Here is a 6,982-nt window from a genome sequence, read left to right as displayed (position 1 = left end):
GGTCTTGCGGTTACGGCGCTCGAATGTTGACCCGAAGGTTGAGGGATCGAATCCCGGCCGCGGCAGTCACACTTCGACGAAGGCAATCTGCAAGGAGAGCGTGTGCTTAGGTTCAAGCACGCGTTAAATAACCCCAAGTGGTCGAAATTTCCGGTGCCCTCCACTACGGCGTCTCTCATATTGAGTTTTTTTTTTTGCGACGTAAAACCCCACAAATGACTATTGTTCGCGAGATCGAGTGGAGTCGCCATCTGGCGGCAACTGTCCGAAACGGTAAAGTGGGGATTGCTCCTTGCGTCGTCTGCTAGCCATGTCGTGTTTCTATGTGCACGTACGTCATGCACATTCTCAAAGCCTGGTTTGTCCGGTCATGTCAGCGCGAGTGTAACTGTTTCTACGTATGCCTGAAACAACGTACCAAAGCGTTTGATCTTGCTTGGCTGCCAATGCATTAAAAGAATAACGGTGAGTGAAGAGAGAGAGAGAGAGATAAAGATGCAAGGAAAGGCAGGGACGTTAACCAGACGCACATCCGGTTTGCTACCCTGCACTGGGGAAGGGATAAAGGGGAGAAAAGAGGTTGCAGAAAGATGAGAAGGTACACACAATCACGAGCACAATCGGGGAGCACACACAGTCTACAGGCGGTCGCTCAGGTTTGTTGACTTAAGGTAAAGTAGCAGTGCTTTAGTTGCTTTCTGCGCAACTGAGGCAGATGCCCAAGTTCCTAGTATCTTCTGCACACAAAATGGTCCGGGGTCAAGTCGATTCAAAACCATCCGGAGCTGGCATCGCTGTGTGTCGTAGCAAGCGCAGCTGCACAGGACGTGTTCGATGGTCTCTTCAGCTCCGCAGTAGTCGCATGTAGGAGTGTCTGCCATACCAATGTGAAAGGAGTACACCTTTGTAAATGCGACACCCAACCAAAGGCGGCATAACAGTGTCGCATCGGAGCGGGAAAGTTGTGATGGTAGCTTTAGCTTGAGCGAAGGATCCAGTTCATGATTGACACCGTTGGAAGCTGGTAGACAACCAGAACGTGCGTGTGAGATCTCGAACCAGCAGGTAAAGTTGTCTTGCTGCATCATTCCTTGATAGAGGAATCGGGACTACACGGGTTTCTTCATGAGCTGAGCGGGCTGCATCATCGGGTAATTGATTTCCGGTAATACCGATATGTCCAGGCAGCCATTGATATATAATATCATGCCCTCGTGCTAGAGGTTCATGACGGCAATGTCTTATTTCTTGTACCAGTTGGTCATGACTCCTCCTACGCATGGCAGACTGCAAACTCTGAAGCGCTGCCTTCGAATCACAGAATATGACCCATTTTCCTGGACGTTCTTGAACGAGATATTGTAAAGCAGCCCTTATAGCAGCAAGCTCTGATGCCGTAGATGTAGTCATATGCGACAACTTAAACTTGATTGTCATTTCTGCAGCCGGAATTACAGCGGCACCTGATGAGCTGCTCGATGAGACGGACCCATCAGTGTATATCTGCGTTCGGTCTAAGTACAACTCATGTAATAAAAGCAGTGTTGCTTGCTTCAATGCTACTCTGGAGTGACTGCTTTTCTTTTTGATTCCCGGAATTTCTAGACGTACTTGCGGCTGGTCGAGACACCACAAAGGACATGCCGTTCTCGCAGCTGGCGTATATGCTGATGGAATGCTGTTTAGGTGCTTGGCTATGACGTCTGAAAACGTAGCACGTGGTCTTCCGGAAGGTAGAAGGGCCAAGTGGTGGTCGGGGACACGGCTAGCATGTCGAATGTGCGCTCTGAGGCAATCCATAACTATATATGTCCTGACCGGATGGTCCTTAGCAAGCATGGTTGTGGCATAAGTAGAAGCGCATCGGGGCAGTCCTAGGCAGATACGCAGTGCCTGACCCTGCAAACTCTCCAATGAATGAGTATTCGATTGGCAAGTGTTAGTCAGTACCGGCAAGCTGTAGCGCAATAGACCCAGAAATAGGGCCCTGTACAGCTGTAGCATGGAGGCCACAGAAGTTCCCCATGCTTTACCGCACAAGAATTTCATGATATGCACAATAGATAGCAGTCTCTTCTTCAAGTACGCACAATGTGGGCTCCACGAAAGACTTCTGTCGATTATTATGCCCAGGAAACGATGCGTCCGTGCATATTTGACACTCTGCCCATTGATGTAAACAGGGTATGGCGTCATTGGTTTGCGTGTAAACGCCATCAACGCGCACTTCACAGTTGATATATTTAGGCCTTGTTTCTGAAGGTAGGCTGTTGTGAGGGTTGCTGCCCGCTGTATTCGTGCACGCACCTGAGGGCGAGTAACTGCAGCACTCCAGAGGCAAATATCATCGGCGTATATGGATAGGCACACCGACTTTGGCAGAACCTTCACCAGACCAATGAGGGCCACATTGAACAATGTGGGGCTTAAAACACCTCCCTGAGGTACTCCGCAGTAGGTGTAATGTTGGGCAGTTGTACCCTCATATGTTTGTACAAAGAAACCCCTGCCAGTTATATAATCTTTTATCCATTGAAACATTCGTCCACCAATGCCCATTGCTGCGAGAGAAGTGAGGATGGCATCGTGAGCTACATTATCATATGCACCCTTCACGTCAAGAAAGAGTGCCACTGATATGCGCTTGCGACTTTTTTCTTGTTGAACAAATGTCAATAAGTCAAGGACACAGTCAATGGAAGAGCGGCCCCGACGAAAGCCTGCCATGCAAGAAGGGTATTTGGTGTATCGTTCCAAGTACCACTCGAGACGAAATAGAACCATTCTTTCCATCACTTTTCCGAGGCAGCTTGCGAGGGCAATAGGGCGATACGCTGTCCAGAGTGAAACTTTCCAGAGTGCTGTATATTGTCGTCGTACCCTCCCTTCACCAGAATAATTTCAGAGAGGGCGCCGCTTTCTGTTTCAAGCACAACGCAAAATGCTCTTGGCATCCTCCCAAACGTGAGGACAATTAAATGCTGTGTAAATGCAAGTTTTTGTGGTGACTCAGTTATAAAAAAAATTGCTCTAGGCTATGCACTTGCGCGATGTTAGTAGGTGTACAACTACGGCACTGTAGTTTATCGATGGTGCGAGCAGCCTTAGTTTTGTTTATCTGGGCGTGGTACCACTACATAGAAATATCGCTATATTTTTATGCAAATATTACTATCGCATAAACTGGGAAACTTCATTATTTAAGCTGTGCTTAAAACAGAGTTACCGTGCGCAACCATATGCTTAGAACGCTTTAAAGAGCCCAGATGTTGAAAATTATTTCAGACGGCATGCCTTACATATAATTTCGTATAATTTCACGGAAAATTTTATCTTTTTTCTACAGTGCTTTCAGCATTTGTGTGGTATTGTTAGTGGCAGATGAAAGGCAGTGGTAACTTATTGTCTGAAAAAAAAAACATGCTTGTCCCACATGCCTTTGTTGTACCACCGTCACGCACGTAATCCATCGATGAAAGCTTTCTGTTGAACTCTCATATAAGGTTTTTACCGGTACAAGAACTTGTGCGTACACGTGGTAAACGCAGTGTAGCGCCAAGCTCCATCACCAACTCAGCTTTTCTGACTAGACTTATCGACTGTCCCACATTCCACGGTGAACAGAATGAGACCAAAAAAATTATATATGCGTATAAGGTGTGAACGGTGGTACTGATGAATCGAACATATATGCAGGATTTCTACGATCTTTCTTTCTTTTTTTTTTTGTAGTATGCAGATGACAAAGATTTAAATAAGTAATTCAGTCACGTTAAAGCAGTGCGTAGCAGGCGGAACACAAGCTAACCGCGTACAAACAACGCGGCAAAGGCGTGATTTAGGGCGAAAGCGCGAAGAGAGTCACATAGGCCGAGCATCCCTATGAAAGGCAGAATGCGCTTTACTCGCGCGTAATGATGACGTTGCATAGGCGTCGTGCATAGAATAAGTAAAAGAAAGGGCGCAGATGTTAACAGTAAACTGTAGTCAACGCATTTTATCCGCCCACCACACGCAACGAAGCGCCGCTAGGGTGGCTAGAATGGGTTCTAGCCACCCTATAGCACCGCTGCGTGTACTACCATATACGCGCCGCCGACCGCCTATCCAGACTTTCGCGAGAACGGTGCTGCCACCTATAGCCCAATCTTGCCGCTAATACTGTTTCACTTTTGTTGCTCTGAATTTTTTTTCTGTTTCTGTCATTTTTTTTTTTATTTCACAGGTCGTTTGCACTCCCGCGTCCACCATTTTTGGTTTCTTTTCCCCTGAGTTAACATTTTACGGGAAAGACGAAATCAAGAAGGAAGTTCGATAGGTATTCCGGTTCTTTTGTGCACGCTGCGTGCAAGACGCATCATTCTTGAGTGCTCATACAACGAGAGCAGAAAGAATTTTCGTAAATTTGAACCCCACCCACCTGTGGTGCAATCGGTCGGGCTATACGGCCCACATCTGTGTCGGCGGCTAAAATGCAATCTGATTCAACTCTATAAATCAAAACTGCTTACTCCAAACAAGGAATTTGAAGTGCTGGGTACCAGTGCTGTAACTTTCCGCCACAGAACGATCAAAAACGTAACGTCAAAGGAGGGCATAGAAGAGCGAATCAAGTCCTGGCGCCGAGTACGAAAATTCTTGAGCGGGAATCTGGGGTGTGTAGTTCTCGCATCCCGAAATAAATCACTTCACTGGTAGGTCCCCGTATTCAGAGTAGAAGCATATACGTATTGCTGGCCGAAAGTAAAAAGTGAATAAAAAAGGGAGCCGAATACTGTGAAGGGAGTCTTTGTGAAAGCACCTTTCACAGTCATTGTGCAATGACACGCTCAGTACAAAGGCGCGGCGAAAGCGCGGAAACATTACGAAACGATGTCGCGCCGCAAATTATTATGTTTTTTCCGCGTTGAAGTCAGCCTTATTCCTTTAATGTGTTCTTTTGGCAGCTTCGCCGAACGCACATTGGAGCCTTTACGTCACGCGCGTTGCGTGTATGTGTTTCTTTTCTTGTGAAACTTCGACACTATTGCACGAATTCGGACAAACTTGACTCAAAAGAAACCGGAGTAGTCCTGAGTGCTGTATACGCGTGTCGTAATTCTCGGGCCGTAACGCCCACTCCGCATCTTTGTCCTTATGCTTTTTTATTTCTTTTTTAGGTTTACTTTTGTTGCATGTGTTGGCAATTACGGCCCTGAGCGTCAATGTTAGATATAAACGGATACCAGCTTTGAAGGGTTATTCGCGGCAGCGGGATAAAGCGGTGTGGAATTTCACTTCTGGCCGTACGAGAACTTAGTTATTTGGCGCAGTCTTTTTTCATAGTGCGCAAGCAGTCAGCATTGGACAAACGGGATGTCAATATCGTAACGAAGAGCGCGCCGACACCACGCTGTCCGAAATAGACGGCGTGGTGTTGCACTGAAACTTGATTGGCGTTAAGAATAAGAACTGTCCGCTTGCCTTTATTCTTTCATATTTCGTAATGACGTGCATAAAATTTAACATAAGCGCTTATAAACAGCAAGGAAACCGATTTCTATAGGTTGCCTCCTAGCTTATTACATCTGAAACCAGGTAAATTTATAAAGCCGACGAAGAATTATGCATGTAAGCAGACGATTTAAGGCGTCTAAGTCACTGATGGCAACGTAAGCGATAAAGATCCTTGTTCCTTGTGTAATGTTCGTAACGCTTTTTGTAACTTCAAATGCGAAGCTAAAATACGCTTAGGCACTGAAATGCCTTCAGACGGCATTGCATATATGGATGAATACGCAGATTCTGCCGTATAGATGACAATAATTGATTTGTGGGGTTTAACGTCCCAAAACCACCCTATGATTATGAGAGACGCCGTAGTGGAGGGCTCCGGAAATTTCGACCACCTGGGGTTCTTTAACGTGCGCCCAAATCTGAGCACACGGGCCTACAACATTTCCGCCTCCATCGGAAATGCAGCCGCCGCAGCCGGGATTCGATCACGCGACCTGCGGGTCAGCAGCCGAGTACCTTAGCCACTAGACCACCGCGGCGGGGCGTATAGATGACAATAACCACTACTTCTTTGTACGCGAGGGTATACGAACGTTCGCTGCAAGCCACGAAACTTTTTTAACTGGTGAACACACCCAGCTCAAAAACATTAAGGCAGCATTGCGCTCAGAGAGAGAGAAAGATTGATTGATTGATATCTGGGGTTTAACGTCCCAAAACCACCCTATGATTATGAGAGACGCCGTAGTGGAGGGCTCCGGAAATTTCGACCACCTGGGGTTCTTTAACGTGCACCCAAATCTGAGCACACGAGCCTACAACATTTCAGCCTCCATCGGAATTGCAGCCGCCGCAGCCGGGAATCGAACCCGCGACCTGCGGGTCAGCAGCCGAGTACCTTAGCCACTAGACCACCGCGGCGGGGCGTATAGATGACAATAACCACTACTTCTTTGTACGCGAGGGTATACGAACGTTCGCTGCAAGCCACGAAACTTTTTTAACTGGTGAACACACCCAGCTCAAAAACATTAAGGCAGCATTGCGCTCAGAGAGAGAGAAAGATTGATTGATTGATATCTGGGGTTTAACGTCCCAAAACCACCCTATGATTATGAGAGACGCCGTAGTGGAGGGCTCCGGAAATTTCGACCACCTGGGGTTCTTTAACGTGCGCCCAAATCTGAGCACACGGGCCTACAACATTTCCGCCTCCATCGGAAATGCAGCCGCCGCAGCCGGGAATCGAACCCGCGACCTGCGGGTCAGCAGCCGAGTACCTTAGCCACTAGACCACCGCGGCGGGGCGTATAGATGACAATAACCACTACTTCTTTGTACGCGAGGGTATACGAACGTTCGCTGCAAGCCACGAAACTTTTTTAACTGGTGAACACACCCAGCTCAAAAACATTAAGGCAGCATTGCGCTCAGAGAGAGAGAAAGATTGATTGATTGATATCTGGGGTTTAACGTCCCAAAACCA

Source organism: Rhipicephalus microplus, chromosome 1 (genome assembly GCF_043290135.1).
Source record: "Rhipicephalus microplus isolate Deutch F79 chromosome 1, USDA_Rmic, whole genome shotgun sequence".
Taxonomy (NCBI): Eukaryota; Metazoa; Arthropoda; class Arachnida; order Ixodida; family Ixodidae; genus Rhipicephalus; species Rhipicephalus microplus.
This window is presented reverse-complemented; position numbering follows the sequence as displayed.